Source organism: Ornithorhynchus anatinus, chromosome X5 (assembly GCF_004115215.2).
Source record: "Ornithorhynchus anatinus isolate Pmale09 chromosome X5, mOrnAna1.pri.v4, whole genome shotgun sequence".
NCBI lineage: Eukaryota > Metazoa > Chordata > Mammalia > Monotremata > Ornithorhynchidae > Ornithorhynchus > Ornithorhynchus anatinus.
Genome location: NC_041753.1, coordinates 38,369,579 through 38,393,645, shown reverse-complemented (window position 1 = coordinate 38,393,645; position 24,067 = coordinate 38,369,579). Strand labels below are relative to the sequence as shown.

At 42.3% G+C, this 24,067-nt stretch overlaps 1 protein-coding gene across 3 annotated transcripts in view; it reads left to right on the top strand.

The window, feature by feature from the left end:
- The first annotated feature begins 447 nt into the window (after window positions 1–447).
- The window catches only part of LINGO2 (leucine rich repeat and Ig domain containing 2), a 900,663-nt gene continuing 877,043 nt past the window's right edge, over window positions 448–24,067 (top strand). For 2 of the 3 annotated variants that reach the window (XR_005659686.1, XM_039910914.1), the window contains exons 1-2: window positions 448–1,147; window positions 1,514–1,589. The gene's annotated coding sequence lies outside the window, so the exon portion shown is untranslated. The remainder of the gene's footprint in view (window positions 1,148–1,513; window positions 1,590–24,067) is intronic. The other variant, XM_039910913.1, reaches the window with a different exon arrangement.

The following is a 24,067-nucleotide window of genomic DNA, read 5'->3' as shown; positions in this document are numbered from 1 at the left end:
CTGTCCAACGGCTGTCTGACTTCAACCAGGGCAACGAACTGTAATAGTCAGAGACGGGACCAGCCAGAGGGAGAGAAGATGATGGGTGGGCGGGAGAGGGGGGAGAAGACTTGGCTTGCCTTTTTGCGATCTGATAACTAGAGGGAGTAATTTATTCCTTTGAAAATTTGCATTGTTTTCCCTCCTCCTCTTCATCTCCTTCTCCTCTCCTTCCATCCACTCCTGATCCCCAGACACCTATCCTTCCTCCAGAGCTGGATTTACGTGTGGGGGCTGCCAGCTCGGAGTAGATGACAACCCGAGAAGGGCCTGCTCCCTTGCGCTCTTTCTCTCTCTGTCTCCACCGCCCTTTCTCGTCACGCTCCTTCTAGTCCCTGCTTCTAGTCGTCGCCGTCCTCCTCCTCTTCCTGCTCCTTTTCCTCCTCCTCTCTTCCTCCCTTCCCCCTCCTCCCCCTCCTCCCTCTCCTCCGCCTCCTTTTCCTCCTCCTCCTTTTCTCCTTCCTCCTCCTCACCCTAGTGCTGGGATCGACGCTGCCTCCGCTAGCTCTTGTCGCCACTGCTGCTGCTACAGCTTCTTCACCTCAAAGTTTCCTCGGTGCTGGCAGCTTCTTCGCCACTGGGCTGCACTGGAAGCGGCGTTGGGGAAGCTCTGCTTTGGAGTCGCTCTCTCCCACCCCTCCCTCACCCCTCACCTCCCTCACAACCGTTCACCAAATTGGAGCAGCAAGGAGAGGATTTTGCCAATTAAAAAGAGAGGAGGAGGAGGAGCAGCTGCAGCAGCAGGGAGTTTCTTTGCTTGCTTCCTGCTTAATCCCAGGGAATTGTTCGGTGTGTATTTTCTGAAAGGAAAGAAGCGAATTAAATACAGTCAAGTTGGGAAAGGGCGGGGGTTGGGTGGGGGAAGGAGTGGTGGCCATCTCACGGGTGCCAGTGAGATTGCCACAACCCTTCTCTTCATACTCTTAAGGCTTGAAGGCGTGTGCGCTTTTCTGTGGTCTTAATCGTCGCCCCTTCATAATAAAAAGAGAAGGAAAAAGCAAAAGGAACTGAGGTATTGGAAGTCGAGAAAGACACCAGACTTTTCATTGTGCATTGCACCCACCTCGTTGGTTTTAAGGACATAAAGGAGAATTCACACTGCCTCAAGGTAAGAAGCAGCAATTGGCGTTGCCGGAATCGTCACGGGGGAAGAATAACTTTCAAAATAGATAGATGTTTAGGAAGGGGGAAAAAAAATAGGCGAGCCCCAAAGCTTCTTACGTCTGCGATTCGATTGCAGAATCAGGGAAGATATTTTCTGGTGGGAATTAGCATGGTGCCCCTGCCCATGATGCTGCCGATGTTCGCAAGTGTGAGGCAGGAAGTGGAGAGCAGCATACTCCCATTGATACTAATACTTCATTGAACATAATAAATCAGAAGGCCGGCACTCTTGCGAGGTATGGGGTATGCGCGTGTTCGTCGGGATGGATTGACTGATCGATTTTCAAATCGTGTCCGGTTTCCCGTTTAGCACTGCCGCCTCCAGCCTTCGTTGCTCTAGGGAGCAAAGGACAACGAGGGAGCTCAGCCCGGTGCTGCTGTAGCAGGTGAGTGGGCTGGGATCTTGGTTAGAGGCGGCAGCGCGCAGGCTGCAACCCCGGGGGGCTCTCCCCTCTCCTCCTCCTCCTCCCGCTGTCGGACTGGACAAAGCTGGGCCAGGTTTCCGTTCTCCTTTCGTACGCTAGAGGTGCCCAGTGAGTCCAGGACCGAGGGTGGGGAGCGAGTGCGTGCCCGGGGTGTGGGGCTGGTCTCGGGGGAGCGGGCAGCGGCTGAGCCCGGACGCCCAGCACGCTGGTCAGCTCCTCCCCAGGCCACTGCTCGGTTTCCAAATCGCGACTCGGCTCGGGAAAGCTGCTCACTCCGGAGAGGCCCTGCTCCACGTCGGGACCCTGCCCCTTGGCGACCCCTGGGGCAGCCCCTAGAGGTAATGCCGCCGTCGCTCTCTTTCCCGGCTGGATCGTGCCTGGTTCCAGCACCACCCGTTCCCTTTTGGCGGGGCGTTTCGGTCGGAAAAGCTGCCGGTGGGTTGGAACTCGCCTCCCTTTCTCTCTTACCTTCTCCCACCGCTTTCGGGGAAGTTTGCTCATGGGAGATGCTCGCCCTCGTTCCGGAGGTTGGGCTGCTCCGAGGTAGCCCGGGAGATGCCAGCGTCTCCGGGTCGCTATCGATAGCAAGGAGAGATCGGGTGGATCGGACGGAGAGAGGGGACTCACCTTTACCTGATGATGAAGCAATCTTTCCTGGAGCGCTTTAGGGGTTACCTTTCCGGAGTCACTGGGGTCTCGGCATAAAGGCAGGGATAGTCTCTATCTGTTGCCGAATTGTACTCTCCAAGCGCTTAGTCCAGTGCTCTGCATATAGTAAGCGCTCAATACATACTAGTGAATGAATGAAGGGCAGAGAAAGCGGACGAGAGATGGGAGGAACGGGACCGAGGCATGAGGAAGGGGGAAATGAAGTGTGAGGACAAAACAATGAAAAGGGTCAGGACCGATCCTTTTAACTCTCTGCAAGTGATTACATCTGTTAACACAAAAAACACTTATGCCCGACCCGAAAAATGTAGGCATTGGTGTACACAGGGTGGCCTCATTGTGCTCGTCAGCTAGAAATGTGAATACTTTCCAGTGTGCTGTACTGTGCTGCTTAATATGTGGTTATTTTACACCCAGCAATGCAGCTTCTGGCTCTCTTCTCTTTTAAGGAGGAATTTAGCAAATGTGAGTTTTCACCGGATACTGAAACTTCTGTAGAAAGAAATATTTAGGAAGTCAAACAGCATTCCATGGATTTAGGCATATTAAGGAAAGAGCCAAGATCAGCAAGGATGTATATGGTAGTCTGCTTGGTTAACAGACGGGAAATCTTTAACTAAGATGGGAAATGATGATTAACATTATTATAGTTTCAAATGCAGAGAATCCCGATCAGTGTACTATCAACATCATCCAGTAGAGTGTATCATTTCCAACACTACTGGGGTAGTAGTATAAGGTGGAAGAAAGTAAAACGTTCTGCTGAAAAGCAGTTAGAGTTGGAGGCATTGCTCGATAATTAATTCCAAGGATATGAAGTGATTGGATTGCAAGTTAGAGATTTGAAGTTCATAGGTTATGGTTTATGCGATTGTGAGATGAGCTTGGAATTCATGTGTGATTTTGGTCAAAGCTAAAATGGTATATCGTTAGTGTACGTGAAAGGCAGTTAATAATACAGAATTTGTTTCACTGGTAGGAATAAAACCAGATCAATAAAATATTCCCCAAAATACATCATCATGCATTATGCAGTGGCATATTAGGTCAAAGGGAGGTCAACATAAAGTTCATTTGTTATCTACATGTTATGTGCTTTAAGCATAAATCATTTTTAACTCTTTGTCCAAAAGCCCCAAATAAAAATGAATACCAATGTAGTTCCACAACAGTCAACTGTACAAAATGCATCACTTTAATAACAATTTGTCAGAATGCTCACCTTGAACATAAAACCTGCTTTCTTAAGACTCAAAACATTAGTAGTGCTTAGAGAAAATACTCTGACTGGGAAAAGGCATCAACCTCAATTAGAGGTAATTTATTAGTATGATTGTCTGAATATTGTGTATGTGCATAAATGTCAAGACATCTCTCTACATATCATTAATTATGGTGCTATAATCGTAAACCTGTCAATGTAAACTCTAGCGGATTTTGAATATTTCCTGTCTAACCTTTTTTTAAAAAATATTTTAAAAATAAGCCAAACTATCATACAACAGATTGAAAAATCTGCAGGGAACTAAAACATTCATTGGACCTATCTAAAATTTCCAGTTTCAAAATCCTTTGTGTACTATGCCAATTATGCAATTTCTTTCTTTCTTTCATAGATATTTTGGTGTATTTCTTTTGTTCTAGATGTTCTGTGAAAGGGCTCTAGGTGGAAATGTTTTCTTCTTTAGTACAAGTAGAAGGTCAGCCTATGCAAAGATGTGAATCAATTCAATGTATTATCGACCGGTCATAATTTAAGAGAATCTTATCTAATGAAATGTAGCATGAAAAAACTAGACAAGGGAACGAGTGACCATTTGCAATGACCATTCAAAAAGTGGGTTTAACAGCGTAATGTCGTAAAATCTCAGAAGTGGTATGATCTTAGTTTTTTAAATTATTTTGTCTTTTGGGTGTTGGTCTAAAATGTTTTGGGGCTATAAACGAGAGATTTGATCTTTTAAAAGGTAATAAATTAAAGCTATTAGTGCTACCAGTCTCCATAATCTCTCCTACCCCACAATGATATCAATAAATGAACTGGAGCCATTATCATTGTGTGAACAGTTAGTCATTGGTGAAAAGGGAAATTTGGGAACCCTTGTAATTAAATTAAGATCTGAAATTGAACTTGCCTTATTTTGCATATTTGAAATGTTATCGTTAATCATTCATATTACCCGAAATGTCATTTTGGTTTGTAAATCAAATTTGTGGGGATTAAATCGGTTCTAGCAACACAAGCAGAAGCAACTCTTTAGGAATGAGTTAGTCACTTTTGGAAAATGAATTAACTTCTCCAGAGCACTAGTGTATCATTCATTAATAGTTTGAGAGAATACCACTGAGTAAAGTATTAATACTTGCATAAATTAGAATTAATAGTTAAACAGTGGACCTTTGGTGGCTAGAAGAGTAATTGCAGTTTCTAAAGGCGCTTAATTATCAGAGGATAGTTTACAGGGTAGAATTTGGCTCATTTCATAAAGATTCAAAGGGAATATGAATTTGAAAATTTTCTATATTAATTTTTATCCCCTTTTTATTTTCTCATCATTATGAACCATCCTTTTTTACCCAAAATTTTTATTTATGAAATTATAATTGTCTGATAGTTATGGAGCTGCAATAGTTAAAAAAATGGACTACAAGTTCATGGCTAGTTTCATGCAATATGCAAACTGTGTATTTTTAGTGGTAAGCCGTGCAGTCTTTCTGGGGATTATTGACGTATCAAAAAATAAAAATGAGAAAAAATACACAGTTGGGTTTGTGCTCATTCAGGATTTATGAAACTTTATGCACTCTGATTTCTTTAACATAACCCAATTTCTAAGCTGCTTTGGCCATAAGAAAATGAAATATAGAAGGCAAACTGTCATTGCTATTATGTATTGACATTTAACTGACCCAGTTTCTGTTGGACGAATGCAAGTATTGTGGGTATTTTTAAAAAAAGAAATAGACTGTAAAAATATATCTGGGAATAGGAGATTTAAGATCAAACTGCTCATGCATTTGTGTTGTTTTGAAGAGCAAGCTCTTATTTCATTCTTTTTGAAGCTAGAATCTAATGTTAATGTGTGTCGTAAGAATTTGATCTATGCAAATCTATACGTTAGGCCATTTTATTCCATTTTGCTGGTTTTGATAGTCTTAGATTGGGACAGAGCATTTATTTACCTAAGATTATTTAAATAGCTATAGGAGGTATGGAATGACTCATGAATTTGAATAAAAATGAAAAAAGCGGCTACCTTTAAAAATACAGTTTTGTGGTACAAAGCAAAACCTGTTAGAGCTTGTTCTACTATCTCTGGTGATTAGAGGGCGATTTTTGTTTCTCTGCTAAATGCTTGCCTTTCATAGTATTAAGAAAAGCAACCTTTCATTACAACATACAGGATCTATCAAATTCCATTTTATCCCTCAGAGTTTAGGCGTCATTGTCAAGGTAAACGGAAAGTGTATTTTCTCTGGTGAAATGAAGAAGATTGCAAGAGATGCATATCTAGATTCCCAGGAAAGAAAGTAAATTACTTTTTTGTTACAGATATAATAGAACATAATATCAAATTGTCTATAAAGACAGAATTATTGGCTTTCTAAAATCGAAACCAAATTTGCAGCATAACTGAAATATATGTAAAAATATAAGCTTCCCAGCATAATTTGGTTTCCAGGTGTAGCACCATAGAGTTTTTGAAATGGATTCTAAATTAGACTGCATAAAAGGATTTTGTGTCTTCATACAAGTGTCATTCTATTATAATGTTTCTATGGTTAGCTGCAAGATGTCTATCTTGCAGCCAGCATGAAGAGAAATAATTAACATAAAAACTGTATAGCTACCAGTGTACCAAAGGAACAGACAACAGTGTCTTGTGATAAATGCTGTTTTTGAAACTGTGTGCTTCATTTCTGAAAACAAAAAAGTTTTTCACCCCTAACAATTTTGCTGTGGACTTACTCCACTTATTTTTTCTACTGTAGGAAGTCTTCTTGATGACGTTTCTTTGACCCATTCTCCAGTAAAAGAACACATTTTCTCCTCTAGGTTGAAACACAGCATCACTATAGGTTCACAGGTGTTTTTCTACTATGCTTTGCCACAAACCCATGTGGAAGCGGTCTTTCTCATTAGTAACTTCATCTCAGACTGTGGTCTTAGTAAATTTTAATAAATTATCTTGTTACTTTGAAGCTTCACTGAAGAAATGGTGGGAAGAAAGTGGTGCATCAAAAGCTATCATTATCATTTACCAAGAATCAAAATTGTTTTAAAAATTAATTTGAATATTTCATAAAAGTATATTTGATGATCAAGATTATGCCAAAATATTTCTAATAATGGATAAAGTTTCTTGAAAGATAATATCAGCAAAACCTTGGATTTATAGAGTGCCTTTCTTTCAAGAGCTAAATGTGCTTTCACATCAGCAATTGATAATCCTCAGATCACTTCTATGAAGTCAGGAGAGGACAGTTTTCTATCCCCATTTTACAGAGAAGAAAACGGAAATACTGAGTGGTTTAGTGATTTTCCCGAATTTGGTCAATCACTGTAGGGCTGGAATTAAAAGTAAGGTCTCATGATTTTTGATCCGATTCTCTGTCCAATAGCCCCTCATTGCTTTCCTTCATATGTTTCAATATGTGCCTGTAGTCTTTTTTGCAAAGATTTTTGCTTGATAGTCATCATTGTCATCATCAATGGCATGTATTGAGTGCTTACTGTGTGCAGAGCACTGTACTGAGCACTTGAGAGAGTACAGTACCACAGAGTTGGCAGATATGTTCCTGACCCACAATGAGCTTACAGTCTAGAGGGGGAATCAGGCATTAATATGAATAAATAATTTATAATATATAGTATATAGATGTGTACATAAGTGCTGCAGGGCTGAGAGTTTGGCAAATATAAAATGCTCAAAGGTCACAGATCCAAGTGCATAGATGTTGGAGCCGGGGGAAAAGGTTTTAATTGGTGAAGGCCTCTTGGAGGAGATGTGATCTCAATAATGCTTTGAAGGTGGGGACAGCAGTGGTCTGGCATATATGGAGTGGAGAGGGAGTTCCAAGCCAGTGGGAGAACTTGGGAAAGCAGTGGTCCAGCATATATGGTGAACAATAATGATAGTGTACAATATCTTCCATCAAAAAATAAATAGCCTGCAAACCCTGGGAATTCTGGCTCTGGTTGAGGTCCCTGACAATTGTTGTTCAGGGAGCTGCAACTTCTAATCCATCGTCTCTGAGAGAGGTAGTGAATTTGATTGGGAGGAAAGAGTGCAGCTTCCCCTTTTTTAAATTTAAATTTGCTTCTCAGGTGTTTTCCCTGCTGAACTGCTACCCTGGGGAAAAGCTTTGGAGAAAATTGCCAAGAAGGGTGGTTTGTTTTTTTTAAAATTTACCAAGTGATTGCTGCTGAATGGAAATGATGGGTTGTGGGTGGCTGCTCCTCAGGCAACAATTTGTGGTGATCCCATGCTAGGGTTGACTATTATGGTGATGAATATCATTGATTGATTGATTGATGTTAGGGTTTGTGGTGAGAAGTGAAATCAGTTCAAACACTTGGTGGATTTGGCAGATATGGCAGCTACTGTCTAACCATTTCAAGTCACAGTGCATTGCATCTATGTACATGAAGTAGAAATTGGTTTCTTCCGGGATACAGCCAAATGCTGTGATGGTCTTGGAGATGGCTCAGTTGGCAGAGAGTGAAGGTGAAAACTACACCACTCAGGTAGCAGGAGTAAGATCTGAAGCAGGGGCATTGGGAAAGAGGAGTGGGTAGCTGGGGAAGCAGGAGGGATGGGTCTGAGATCCTGGAGTCATCAGGATGGAGTCTGATAGTGACAAAAGAGTCAACTACCCCTGAAGGAGGGGATCACAGATCACTGTGGGCAGGGAATGTATCTGCCAACTCTGTTATATTGTACTCTCCCAAGCACTTAGTATAGTGCTCTGCACACAGGAAATGCTTAATAAGTAGGAATGATTGATTGGTCAATCTCATAGCTACATTTGCCTAGGTGATAATTTAAGGTTTCTTTGGCCTGGCCTTTTATTGTGGACTAGTGGAAAGAGCACATGCCTGGGAGTCAGATAACCTGGATTCTAATCCCAGTTCCACCACTTGCCTGCTGTGGGACCTTGGGCAAGTCACTTAGTTTCTCTATGCTTCAGTTTCCTCATCTGTAAAATGGGGATTAAATACCTTTTCTCGCTCCTACTTTGACTATTAACTCTGTGGGACAGGGTCTGTACAACTCCAACTCTCTCCTGGTCCCCCTCCAATCTGGCTTCTGTCCCCTACACTCCCCGAAACTGCCCACTCAAAGATCATCCATGACCCCCTTCTTGCCAAATCCAATGGCTCCTACTCTAGCCTAATCCTCCTTGAATTCTCAGCTGCCTTTGACACTGTTGACCTTCCCCTACTCCTCCACACCTTATCTCACCTTGGCTTCATGGACTCCGTCCTCTCCTGCTTCTCCTCTTATCTCTCTGGCCGTTCATTCTCGGTCTCCTTCGCAGGCTCCTCCTCCCCCTCCCATCCTCTAACTGTTGGGGTTCCTCAAGGGTCAGTTCTTGGCCCTCTTCTGTTCTCCATCTACACTCACTCCCTTGGTGAACTCATTCGCTCCCATGGCTTCAACTATCATCTCTGTGCAGATGACACACAAATCTACATCTCTGCCCCGTCCTCTCCCCCTCCCTTCAGGCTCGTATCTCCTCCTGCCTCCAGGACTTCTCTACCTGGATGTCTGCCCGCCACCTAAAACTCAACATGTCCAAAACTGAGCTCCTTATCTTCCCTTCCAAGCCCTGTCCTCTTCCTGACTTCCCTATCACTGTGGATGGTACAACCATCCTTCCCGTCTCTCAGGCCTGCAACCTCGGTGTCACCTTTGACTCGAATCTCTCATTCACCCCACACATCCAATCCATCACCAAGACCTGCCGGTCTCACCTTTATCATATTGCCAAGATCTGCCCTTTCCTATCCACCCAAACGGCTATCTTACTGGTACAGGCTCTCATAATATCCTGGCTGGATTATTGTGTCAACCTTCTCTCTGATCTCCCTTCCTCCTGTCTCTGCCCACTCTAGTCTATTCTTCATTCTGCTGCCCGGCTCATCTTCCCGCAGAAACGCGCTTGGCATGTCACTCCCCTTCTTAAAAACCTCCAGTGGTTGCCTATCAACCTCCGCACGAAACAAAAACTTCTCACTCTAGGCTTCAAGGCTGTCCATCACCTTGCCCCCACCTACCTCTCCTCCCTTCTCTGTTTCTACTGCCCACCCCGTAGGCTCCGCTCCTCTGCTGCCCACCTCCTCACCGTCCCCCATTCTCGCCTATCCCGCTGCCGACCCCTGGCCCACGTCCTCCCGCTGTCCTGGAATGCCCTCCCTCCTCACCTCCGCCAAGCTAATTCTCTTGCCCTCTTCAAAGCCCTACTGAGAGCTCACCTCCTCCAAGAGGCCTTCCCAGACTGAGCTTCCCCTCTTCCCTTTGCTCCCTCTGCTGCCTCTCTGACCCTCCCTTCACCTCCCCTCAGCTAAGCCCCCTTTCCCCCCCCTTTCCCTCTGCTCCTCCCCCCTTCCTTCCCCTCCCCTCAGCACTGTGCTCATCCGCTCATTTGTATATATTTTTATTACCCTATTTATTTTGTTAATGAGATGCACATCCCCTTGATTCTATTCATTGCTATTGTTTTAATGAGATGTACATCCCCTTGATTCTATTTATTGCTATTGTTTTTGTCAGTCTCCCCCGATTAGACTGTAAGTCCATCAGTGGGCAGGGATTGTCTCTATCTGTTGCTGAATTATACATTCCAAGCACTTAGTACAGTGCTCTGCATATAGTAAGCACTCAATAAATACTATTGAATGAATGAATGAATTATATTCTTATACTAAGCAAAGATTGAATGTTTACCATGGATAATGGCAGAAAATATTTGTCTTCACCTTTGTTCAGTAGCTACAGATTCTTTGGTTTTGCTTTTCTTGAGGGAATGGGAGAGAGTGTATGTAGAAAAAAAATTCAAAAAAAGGTCTTGGACATGAATTGTATCAGTATGAATATGAAACACAATTAGTCCAACAATTACTCTCCCCTCCTTCAAAGCCTATTGAAGGCACATCTCTTCCAAGATGATGATGTTGGTATTTGTTAAGCACTTACTATGTGCAGAGCACTGTTCTAAGCCTTGGGGTAGATACAGGGTAATCAGGTTGTCCCACATGAGACTCACAGTCTTAATCCCCATTTTACAGATGAGGTAACTGAGGCACAGAGAAGTTAAGTGACTTGCCCACAGTCACACAGCTGACAAGTGGCAGAGCTGGAATTCAAACCCATGACCTCTGATTCCCAAGCCTGTGCTCTTTCCTCTGAGCCACACTTCCAAGAGGCCTTCCCTCACTAAGCCCTCCTTTCCTCTTCTCCCACTCCCTTCTGTATTGCCCTGACTCGCTCCTTTTATTCATCCCCAGTCCCAGCCCCACAGCCCTTATGTACATATCTGTAATTTATTCATTTATATTAATGTCTGTATCCCCATCTAGACTGTTAGGCTGTTGTGGGCAGGGAATGTGTCTGTTTACTGTTACATCATTCTCACCCAAGCACTTAGTACAGTACTTTGCACAAAGTGCTCAATAAATACAGTTGAATGAATGAATGAATGAAGCCCAGAAACACAGTGCTCTGAATTTCCTCATATATTAGGGCCCTGGGATCTGTGTGGGCTGGGTTAGAGGTGCATTCCCGACTTCTTTCCTTCCTGTTGCCACCACTGGGGAGCAGTAGCTACAAACCAGTCTCAGAGGTAACAATGGCATGACCCTAAGCACTGTGTCAAAAATTTAAAAAGTTTTAAAAGAGAGACAAGCTGGGCAGGTTACTGAGGCTAGGCCAGACTGTGAGCGGGTTGGGGAAGGAGGGGCAGCATGAAGGTCCATGTTGCTAGGGGAGGATAAATGGGGGCAGGAGAGCTGAGCCAGTGGTTCTAAGAGCAAGAAGAAATTCTCATGTCCAGGAACACATGGGCTGTGTGCGTCACTCAGAAGCCCAACAAAAGTTGTTATATAATGTGCCTGTCTTCTCCCATTACTCCAGGCATTGTGTCTTAATCCATTTCTTTATAATCACCCCTGCACCTAGTACAGTGCTTTGCCCAATGAAAACACTTAAGAAATGCTTGATGATAAAAACTATGGTGAAACTGGAAATTTCCAGATAATATAAGAGCAGAACAAGGAACTACAGATTTGAAAATACAGTACTGCAATGTGATATTTATGCTGTCTCCAATTCAAAGCAGAGAAGCAACCACAAAATATTTCAGTACTTCATTTCCTACTTTTTCCTTTGATATTTTGCTATTTAAATGGGGATTAAAACTGTGAGCCCCACGTCAGACAACCTGATCACCTTGTATCCCCCAGTGCTTAGAACAGTGCTTTGCACATAGTAAGCACTTAACAAATACCACCATTTTTTTTACTTACTATTTATATCATTCATCAGTCCATCAACCAATCAAGCAACAGTATTTAATGAATACCTACTGTTTACAGATCACTGTATAAAGCATTTGGGTGAGTACAATAGAGGAAGAAGACACAGTGCTCTCAAGGAGCATACATCCTTTGCTAGAGTGCACATATATTTTACAGAATGTATGTGCATGCTGTTCCCATTTTGTAGTAGCAGTAATAATAATAGTACTCATTAATTGCTGCCTGTGCAGAGGACTGTAAGAAGCAGTGGAAAAGAGTACACAGGTGGGAATTAGGAACAGTTCCTGTCCTTTGGGAAGTTCACAATACAAAATTATTTACATGGAGAAACTAGCCATAGAGAATTTTAGTGTCTTGAATAGATCACTGAGCAAATACTACCTCTTCTGAAGTGGCGTATGCACCTACATTGGGCCAGAATAGATATTTTATTTCTCTTTCTTCAGATGAGAGCTAATTTTAATCAGTGAACTAGCAGTCACATTTTGGGAATTGACAGATTTGGGATGGAAGGTAAATACATGTGGTGGTGACTCCTATTTTTGTCCCTGGTCTGGCCCCAGATCCAACTGGGGCTCTTCTTCCCCTTTCAGGCTTTGAGGTCAGGCAAGAAGCACTTCCCAACCTCAGCCTGGTCCCGGGGCAGCCTGGTGAATGGTTCGAGATATTGGGAGTCTCTGTTTATCACTTTCAGTCCCTAGGTGTGCCTGTGCTTCCCCCTCTTTAGACCCAGCTTTGTGTGTCTTTCCCTGTCTCTGATCCCATGTATCTCGGTTGTTTTTTCTTTATGGACTTGCCTCCAGGGAGCTCTATATTCACCTGGGAGTCCTGACCGAGTTTGCACCCCCTCCCCCTACCCATAATCAGAAGTAAAAGAATGCATTTATTTTCAATTATCTTTTAATATTGGTAGACTTGGATCTTCTTTTGACCCCCTTCCACACTTTAGTTCCTAATGTCCCATTTCACTATTTAAACTTGATTATACATTAGAGCAGCCTAAGAGAAAACATGCTTCAGGTATGAATTCCTGTGATTAATTTACCTTGGAGAGACATAATCAACATAATCCAATTGGTAGTGAAAAGAATGATCACTTTATGTCCCAATAGAGGATGTTTTCAGTCATATCTGTTCTTCATGTAAGGCAAGGCCAGTATTTCTACATGGCCACATTTCCATAGTTAAATATGATTTTCTACTATTCATTCTGTTGTAAAGAGACTTTTTCTTGGGTGTTTTCTGGTTATAGAGGAAATGAAGAGTTAGATTTACCCAGATGCTTTGGTTTAGATGTGCTTAATTTATATTCCCATGAAGCTAATCTTAACATTGGTGTTTTCAGGCATTGGTTTGTTCTAGGTTACATTGCCTTGAAATCAATATGACCTTGAATTTAAGACAGCTACTGAAAATCTGATGCTTCAGAATGGAAAAAGTACATTTATATATAAATCGAGCCTGACATTTGCTCTAATACTGGGACATTCAAGGCTCAGTGTCATCAGCATCAGCATCCAACCTTTGTTTGCCGGTTCTGTAGTTGATACAGATCTGGTGTAAGACAGAAGTGAGGATAAATTAAAAACCTACTGTATAAATTCAGTTACCTGGAATATCTAAATATCTGGAGTAGCTTCGATCCTGTTCATCTTTGATAATCAAGTTCTATTGAACTGGGTATATTTTTGAATTTCTTTAATTGCAATTTTTAAGATGGTAGGTTTTTTTTCTAGGTTTTTAAATCAGATATATTGAACAGCAAAGAAATGCCAAAATTGGGGGGTTAATTTGTTTTAATTTGAGGGTAGAACAGAAAAAGTTTTTTTCTCACCATTACTGGTGTGATAGTTTTATCCCTGTATGGGCTTATCTTTGGTTCTTGCCTGCTGTGCCTTTCTGCCTTCTTGGTTGGCTCTTAGGCAGATCAACTAAAGCCAAAATGGAATGGGAAATAGGACAGAAATGTGGGTATTTCTTTTCCAGATAGACCACTTTCTTTTTTCTCAATAATACAAGTAATGAAGGCAAAGATCCTGGAACTATGTAGTTGTTGAATATCTACATCTGCTCTATGAAAACCAAGCCTTGCAAAGCAAGAAAGGAATTTTTGTCATTTGCAGATTGAGAACAGACATTATTAACAATTTTACAATGGACTGTAAGCAATCAATGAAATGACAAATTGCTTCTTAGAAGCCGCCTGGCAGTGTGTAGTTTTTTCTAGCATCTAGTAATTCATCATCTCTGTACTATAAGTCTTTGTGCTCATGCCTGTCCAGCAGTGCAGTGGACCAATCCACATTCTCAGCAATGAATGACACAACACATTGTGTATAGCTGGCATTTAGTCATATTGCCTGGAGGAGTGGCCAGCCAATTCTGTCTCGGCGCTGGGCTTTTGGTAGTAGCTGCTTGCTGCTGATACACCATCCTTGGTCCTGTCTGCCTTCTCTGGTCTGCCTTTTCTGGGCTGGCTCAGCTGCTGCACCAGTGGACCAACTTCATCTGTGCAAAAGAGAGGCACATAACCAGTGCTTAGTTTGTGACAACCTAAATGTTGGGCTCCTATGAATATCCCAGACCTGCAGTGTGAAACAGCAAGCCGAGAAGTGCAAGACCTATGAACTTTCAAGTTTAGAGGGAGCTCTGGCAAGTCTCAGCACAAATTAAGCACTCTATATAATCCCTCTGCCACCCCATTCTCTCCATAATGCAACCAAGCAAGACTAAATTCAGAGGGACTTGGGACAAGAGGGAGATGCCCATTCCCAACTACTACATAACCTACATCCCTATTGCCCACTCCAGAGGTGAAAAAAGTATTGTTATCCAGTACTCTCCTCTCAATCTTCTTTTCTTTCATCACCCTGGGTTATCTTTCTCAAATGAAGATTGGCCCATCTGTACCACTACTCAAAAACCTCCAATGGTTACCATTTGCCTTCTCATCAAGCCAAAGTCCCCAACCACTGACTTCGCAGCTTTCCTCCAGCTCTCTCTTTCTTACATTTCTCTTTCATTTGTTATTCCTCACTTGTCAGTCCCAAGTTCACATTGTTTGCATCTCCCAAACTATGCTAACTGTGCCTGACTCCCAACTCTTGTCCCTTGCTTATCATGCCCTTTTCTCTGCCTGGAGATCGCTTCCCTTCAAATCTTCCAAGCCACAGACACTACCCTCCCCATCTTCAAAGCCTTGCTGTAAATCTGACTCTCCTAAGAGACACTACTCAATTAATTTCCACTATTCCAGGTTGCATCATCTGACTAGCCACCCACAGCACTTATTCATGTAGGAATTTTCACACTCCACTCTTTTACTCACTTATTCATTTTATACACCTGTTACTATTTATGTGTTTCCTCCTGCTCCCTGCTATTTGTAAACATTTTATTGAGCCCATACAGTGCTCAGAGCACTGTACTAGACATTTAGGAGAGAGTACAAAAGGAGTAAAAGATTAAATTCCTGCCGTCGATGTGCTTGTGAACTTATCATAACTTACAAACAACTATAAATGAGTTAAGCAGATGTAAATTGTTTACAAAAAAGTATCTCACTCTGCCATTGACTGACAATAGGTCTGGGGAAAACTATTTATATACCAGCCTACACTGGGGAAATCCTACATGTAACTGAAAAGTCGAATCAACAATGTAGAAGCTATTTTATCATTGAACTCTCCTATCTAGGCAGTAAATTAAATGATGCCACCATAGACAAATAAGAAGAAAACTTAATCGGAAATGCCAGGATGGCTTTTGTCAGGTTGACAGCAGAATATGGTGACTATGTGGCACCAAATTCCTTAACAAGTTAAAGGTCCATAAGACTGTTGTTGTATCCATATTTCTATATGGATGCATTCAACATAAAGAATGTGTTATAGAAGATACATTCCACAACTGGAATAGTTTCACCAACATCACCTATGTGGCAGGGAAAGGATTACCAACAACAAGGTTCTGGAAGGCAATCAGTTAATTAAAATGTTTTAGGTCAAAATAATATTCATGTGGGATAGTGATGAGTGGGAATTGTGCATAGTACTATACCAGTTAAATTTTTCATTGGTTTACAAGTCAAAAGATAGTTTCTAAATGTTGTATTAGGCATATTACAGAATAGAGAAGGTTCAACCCCTTATCTATAGAAGCTAATATTCTATAAATCCACAAAAGCTATAATATCAAGTTACTGAACTCACTGACACTTATCTGCCACTCACATAGCAGGAAAGAAGAAAGCATTTTTAAAATCACACCTTTTATAAGGGACGCCCACCATTTAGAGGAAATAAATCTGGATTGTTAGAGCACAGTGTGTGTCATTCTGTGAGTTATAATAATAGACACAAGTCATTCATAAATTGAATTAAAAATACATTTGCCCACTTTCAAAAAATCATAGTCTCCCTGAAGGGATCAGAGTATGATTTATGGAAAGTCCTGGCATGCCATTTTGTTAAAATCAATGTCATTTGGTACCCCTGAAACTGTCACTAAATGGAATTTATTGAAAGAATTGAAGCAAATGTATTTATTTCTGCTTTTCAGGAGAAAGTGCCATAAACTGCTGTCATTCACCACTTTTTCCAGCACTTTTTCTGGCTTAAATTGTTAGTAAATCAATCTTTTGTAGTGATAGCTTATAGCATAAGTTTTATGAAACATAGGGGGGAAGGAGGGAATGAAGTCTCTACAAACGCAGAGTATATATTATACATTGAGGGGCCATGCCCCTGATTCAGGGAGGGCAATCTTCCAAAGCCTATGATTTTTGGTGACCCTACTCAGGAGTCAAAAATCCCAATTTCTCGGAACTGAGCCCTGAGAACTTGGTAGGTCTTTGAGAGGTAGAATGGCCATCTCTATTCCTAAGTGTTTTTGAAGAGTATAAAATGCCACTCCTTGCCAAAACCTAGTCAGAGATGGATTTGCCATGGAAACTACTGCAAAAACAACCCTTCCTTTGACCCCATGGCTCCCTCCAGTTATTGCCCCATCTCCCTCCTATCATTCCTTTCTAAACTCCTTGAGTGAGTTGTCTACATCCACTGTGTCCAGTTCTTCTTTTCCAGTTCTCTCCTTGACTCTCTCCAATCTGGCTTCCTCCCCCTTCACTCCACCAAAACTGCCCACTCAAAGATCACCAAAGTTTTCCTTGTAGAATGCAATGGCCTCTACTCCATTCTAATCCTCCTTGACCTCTCAGCTGCCTTCAACACTGTTGACCACTCCCTTACCCTGGAAACATTATCCAACCTTGGCCTCACTGTCCCTGTCCTCTCCTGGTCCTCCTCCTATCTATCTGGCTGCTAATTCTCAGTCTCTTTTGTGAGTCCGCCTCTGCCTCCCACCCCCTTACTGTGGGAGTCTGTAAAGGCTCAGTTCTCAGTTACCTTCTACTCTCCATCTACACCCACTGCCTAGGAGAATTCATTTGCTCCCATAGCTTCAACTACCATCCCTATGCAGATGTTTACCAAATGTACATCTCTAGCCCTGCTTTCCCTCCTTCTCTGTTGTCTTGCATTTCTTCCTGCCTTCAGTACATCTCTTTTTGGATGCCCTGCCAACACCTCAAACCCAACATGTCTGAAACAGAACTCCTTACATTCCCACCCAAACCCTCTCCCTCTGCTGACTTTCCTGTCATTGTAGACAGCACCACCACCCTCCCTGTCTCACAAGCCTGTAATCTTGGCATTACCCTAGAATCACCTTCTCTCATATATTCTCTTCTCTCTACATGTTCAATCTGTCACCAAATCCTGTTGATTCAACTTTCACAACCTCACTAAAATCCATTTCTTCTCCATCCACACTGCTACTATGTTAATCCAAGCACTGATCCTACCCCACCTTGCTGATCTCCTTGCCTCCTGTCTCTCCCCATCCCAGTCCATACTTTACTCTGCTGCTAGGATAATTTTTCTATATAAATGTTCAGTCCATGTTTCCCCACTCTTCAAGACTCTCCAATGGCTGACCATCCACCTTCTTATCAAACAGAAATGCCTGACCATCAGCTTTGAAGCCTTGCCCCCTCCTACCTTACCTACCTTACCTACTATAACCCAGCCCACACACTTCGTTCCTCTAATGCCAACCTTCTCACTGTACCTTGATCTCTTCTATCTCTCCCACATCCTGCCAGTGGCCTGGACCACCCTCCCTCTTCATATCTGAGAGATGATCAATGTCCCCACCTTCAAAACCTTATTGAAGGCACATCTCCAAGAGGACTTCCCTGAGTAGGCCCACATTTCTTCTTTTCCCACACCCTTATGCATCGCCCTTGTACTTGGATTTGAAGCCTTTATTCACCCCTCCCTCAGTCCCCCAGCACTTGTATACATATTGGTAAATTATTTATTTACATTAATATCTGTGTCCCCCTCTAGACTGTAAGCTCACGTGGTTAGGGAATGTGTCTACCAACTCTGTTAAATTGTACTGTTCTAAGTGTTTAGTACAGTGCTCTGCACGTAGTAAGCACTCAATAAATATGATTGATAGATTGATGGATTGATTACAAAGTGCAAGCCTCACCACTGTATACACAGTTCCCATCTGAAATGGAATTGGCCATGTTGTGGTCATTCAATTATACAATGCAAGTTTTAGCTTACTCTGTTAGTAAAATTTAAACCTGCAACAAAATTCTTGGGACTTTCAAAAAGGCAGCTTAATGCTGTTTAACACTTGGTTGAAAACATAAATTTCACCAGTTTTAGGTTAGCATGAAACTTTCCCAGTTACAGTTATCTACAGTCATTCTTTTTAATTTATATTTTTATGACCTACTTTCACTGATTCATGCACCACTCTTTTCAGATAATTAATTCATGCTAAATGTTGCATAAAAATGGAACCAAACTGATGAGCAGAAATGGAAATTTTAAAATGACAAAAATCAATGTATGCATCACCATATCTTTACCACTCTTGTTCTATCAATCAATCATATTCATTGAGCGCTTACTATGTCAGGGCAGTGTGGCAGAGTGCACAACAGAATTGGTAGACATGTTCCCTGCCCACAGTGATCTTAGTCTATTTGGTACTTTCCCAAGTTCTTAGTACAGGGCTCTCTCCCCACTTCAGTCTATACTTCACTCTGCTGCCCGGACTATCTTCCAGAAACTCTCTGGGCATGTCACTCCCCTCCTCAAAAATGTCCAGTGGTTGCCTATCAACCTTTGTTTGAAGCAAAAACTCATCACTGTTGGCTTCAAAGCTCTCCATCACCTTGCCGCCTCCTACCTCACCTCCCTTCTCTCCTTCTACAGCCCAGCCCGCACACTCCACTCCTCTGCTGCTTACATCCTCACTGTACCTCATTCTCACCTGTCCTGCCATCGACCCCTGGCCCATATCCTACCTCTGGCCTGGAATGCCCTCCCTCCTCACATCGGCCAAACTAGCTCACTTCCCCCCTTCAAAAGCCCTACTGAAAGCTCACCTCCTCCAGGAGGCCTTCCCAGACTGAGCCTACCCATTCCTCTGCTCCCCCTCCCCTCCCCATTGCTCCTACTCCCTCCCTCTGCTCTATCTCCCTCCTTGCCCCACAGCACTTGTCAATATATGTGCATGTTTATTATTCTGTTGATTTTATTAATGATGTGTATATATCCATAGTTTTATTTGTTTATTTCTGATGCTATTGTTGCCTGTCTACTTGTTTTGTTTTGTTGGCTCTCTTCCCCCTTCTAGACTGTGAGCCCGTTTTTGGGTAGGGATTTTCTCTATCTGTTGCTGAATTGTACTTTCCAAGCACTTAGGACAGTACTCTGCACACAGTAAGCGCTAAATAAATATGATTGAATGAGTGGATGAAATTAAGCACTCAATAAATGATGGATTGATTGGTGAATTATAGGTGCATAGCCTAATGCAGTCTAAATTAGCATAAAATTGAGGTAGATGAATGGTGTACAACAGCTATTACCAATCTGTATTTCCACAGAATACCTACTGTGTTCAAGAGCACTGTGCTAGGTGCTTGGACAGCATTCAAAACAAGTAGAAGTTTTGATCCCTGTCCTCAAAGAACTCTCTAATCTACAATCTAATGGGTGTGAGAATAGATGTAAATTAGTGAATATATCATAGTTAATATTGAGAGAACAGATATGAATAATAGAAACAAGTTAAAAAGTGACTAACAAACAGATTAATATATGTGTTGAGTGGCCCATGGGATGGCATAACTAGGGAAACCTCCTGGAAGGGATGGCTTTGAAGAAGGAGAGGGATCTAGGAGAGGATATATATTTTGATTAACTCCATTTTATAGATGAAGAAATTCAAGTGTAGGAAGACTAAGTCACACACTGAGTCAATGGAAGAGCCACAAGTAGAACCAAGTCTCCTGATTTCTCTCCCTGCACTTTTCCCTCTTGATCACATCACATTCTTTTGAAACTTGCCTAAGACATATGTAGTTATCTGAGTTGTTTATGAGTTGATGATCATAAGATAGAAATCACCTTTAGAGATGATTCTGGAGAAAATATTCTGCACCTGAATGGATGTGCAGGAGAAGTGGTTCTCTCAATCAGAGCCATGACATCTGTGTGACATCTATTGGGATCTGATAACAGCTCAGCTCTATCCATGGGCATATCATGTCTGGGGATTTGAAGATGCTATTTGGGTAATCTGGGGCACCGTAAAATTGTTTCTTCCTCTGCCCAAATTACTCTCCTACCAATCCTGCCAGAGAAAGTTGCTTCTGCCCTGGCGGGGAGAAAGAGCCAGAGAAAGCTATATGGAAGGAGGACTGTGTCTGGCCTGATTATCTTGTATCTTCCCCAGTGCTTAGAACAGTGCTTGACACAGTGTACGTGCTTAACAAACACTACAGTTATTAGGAGGAATGCAATCCTTTCATAGATACCAAAATTCATAGTTCCATTCTGTCCCCAGGCCTGTGATTCAGAGAAGGATTACTACACTTCCATCCAGAGGTAGAAACATTGTTCCCAATTTCGTATTGTAAGGCTAAGAGGCTTATTTCTCCTATCCATTGTCCTTGGTGCAAAGTTTTTGCTGGCAATTTCGTCACCTTTTCATCATCTGAAATGACTATTTTTAGGAGTCTGTCAGGGACACTCCTTCCAAGGGCAAGCTTTCAGAAGCCAGAGTGGCAGCATTTAAAGTGTGATCCATAAAACTGGTTCACTGGAAATTTGAAAACCTGCAGAATAATCATTCTCTCCCTAGATGCAAAATTCCATACATTCAGCACTGCCCTTTTCACTTCTATGACTTTCCCCTTTGTCCTTGTGTTCTTACCCTTGTCCTTGTGTTTCTCTCACCCTGCCACTTTTGTGTAGTGCCCCTTTAGGTGGTACCTTGTAGTATACTGTCACAACCCCATGGCATCAGATTCTCTTCACTAATGGCCTGCTATGTCAGGCTGGGCAATTTGTCTAAATTTTCTTTCCTCAAAGGGATTATTTCCTACTTTCCTAAGAATGTTATGAAGTGTTATCCATAAAGAAATACTGAAAATTTTGAAATTAAAATGCCTAAAAAATTTTAGTAATATCATCATTATTCTCCGCAGGCTATTTCTAATTTATTACAGAATTCATTTGAAATTAGATGCTGCATTACTTGCAATTAATTTGATTCTACCTCTAACTGAAATTAATTGGTAGAATATTATGGTCATTGTTACACAGTGGATCAATCATATTTACTGATCCTATAGTACCAAAATTATCAATAACTTCCTCCAATGCTGCCTTATCTTCTCCTGAATACCACCACAAAATTATAATTCAAACTCACATCAGCACTGGCTCTTCAGATTTGAGTTGTCAGATTTTTTTGGGTGGGGTATATAAACCCAAACTGTCCTAAAATTATTTCATGTTATTGCCCACTATTTGGTGTTTATTCAACCCCCATCTCCTTCCACTACCTTAATGAAGGAAAGGGGAGTTTCTTGGGAAGAGTGATATCTTTACACTATGTCTTCTGGCTAATATGGAATAGAATGTATGTATGTCTTTGTCTTTACAAAAGTTTTTGCTTTAGGGAGACATGGGATTGAGGGATGGAGTGGTGGGTGGGTTGAACTCTTTACCACATGGTCTGGAGTTCTCATGCCAACAGGACTCTGAGGACGATGAAGGGTCTGCCTGGCACCCAGCCTGCACACTCTCACAAACCAACCCAAGAGTGATATCTCCCTTCCCAATCTTTAAAATATTGGGAGGTCTGCAGAAGTTTGGGGCTGGGAGGAGACCTCTATATACTGCTTTTAGCGACATATCTTAATGCTAATTTGGATTGTTTAATTTGTGATTTATTGTTGCTTGAAATTCACTCCTATTGTCCTTAGATTGTGAGTTACATGTGGGGCGGGGACTGTGTTTGATCTTATTGTCTTGCCTTTCTCCAGTACTTAGATCTCAGCACCTAGTAAGTGATTAATAGAGACGATAACTAATTCAGTCATATGAACTCTGTTTTGGATCTAGACCCAGACCCAGATCCATCTAACAGGAATACAGTAAATAGGGTAAGCCATCTCTTTCACTATGTCCATCCAATGGCCCAGTCCAGGAAAGTGAGGCTTTCCTTTCTATGATTTCCTTGTTTCTAGCTTCCATGTAACTAACATGAAACAGAGTGTAGTTTTCAGTTTTGTCTATCCTACTTAATCACTAGCTTCAATCATGCCTCTTTGAATCGGTACGATCCATGACAATTAGAACAGTCATCTCCCGGAAAGAAGGGCGGCACTTGTAGCAGGTGTACTGATCAGGTGCGGAGTCAATAGCACAGGTTTTGGGCAAAGCTAAGTAGCCTGGTGAAAGATGGTTCATAGAGACAGGTACCAGGTGCGTTTTGTTTCGGAGAGGCCTTCCTTCACTGAAGAGGTGACTAGTGAGAGCAGGGTGGAAGTAAGACAGAATGGGTTCATAACAGGGCACCTAGAAAAGAATAGGTTCCGGTGCACCTGTTCCGGCTTGAATGATTTCAAAATGGATGCTTTTTATTTCAGTTTTCTTTCAGCTCCGTGGCATTTCAGGGGTTGGATGGCCCCTCACCTCTGTGTATGTGGCAAGGAATGGACACAAGCTGAAGTGTGCCAGGCAGCCAGTTGGTTACCAGTAATGCTGTCCACTCCTACAGGCAGCCAGCCTGTCTCTGGGCAGGGCATAGAAGGTGCAGGTGGGTTTGTGGTGCACAGAGTGAGGAAATCTGGCCCGCAATCCTGATGCTTCAACCCTTTCGGCTGACAGAAGGTGGCCTCTGCCTTGGGGTTCTTCTTGTCCTCACTTATCTGTAGTCTCACTGCCGCCACTGCCATGGTTTGGAATGCTTCCTCCCACCCCAGTCTCCCAACATTCACAATGTCTAGTCATCGCAGAATGGCCAGACAACTTTAAATGCCTTGGCCTTCCCCCCATCCCATTTGAGTCCATTTTTTACTTTCAGCCCTAAATGAGAGGTGGTTTGCAGGCAGGCAGTCCATATGATTATTACCTTCTAAATCTGCCCAGAGATAGATGAGACCTTCTGGTGACACTGGGGCTGCTCCCTAAAGCAAACAGCCATTGTCTGTGAACGTCTCTTCTGGTGCTTCTGTCATTACTCAGCTCCAGTCTATCAATCAATCAATCAATCAGTAGTATTTATTAAATTCCTATTGTGTGCAGAAACTATACTGAGTGCTTGCATACTTACAATGGAGGTAGGAAACATGACTCCTTCCCCCAAAGACCTTACAGTCTAATTGGTATAAATGTCTAATGTCTAATTGAAGCAGCGTGGCTCAGTGGAAAGAGCCTGGGCTTCGGAGTCAGAGGTCATGTGTTCGACTCCTAGCTCGGCCACTTGTCAGCTGTGTGACTGTGGGCAAGTCATTTAACTTCTCTGTGCCTCAGTTACCTCATCTGTAAAATGGGGATTAACTGTGAGCCTCACTTGGGACAACCTGATTCCCTGATCACCCTGTATCTACCCCAGAGCTTAGAACAGTGCTCTGCACATAGTAAGCGCTTAACAAATACCAACATTATTAAATGTGTAGTTTGCACTGACCAACTGTATATTTTTGTTGAGTTTTTTTTGTTTGTCTTTCATTTTTGTTTTTGCTTATCTCCTGGTTTTTATTAAAAAATAGAAAAGCCCCTCCTCTGCTCCCCCACAGCAATCTTTGCTCTGTCACCCTCGGTGTCAAGCTCAGCAATGATTTCCA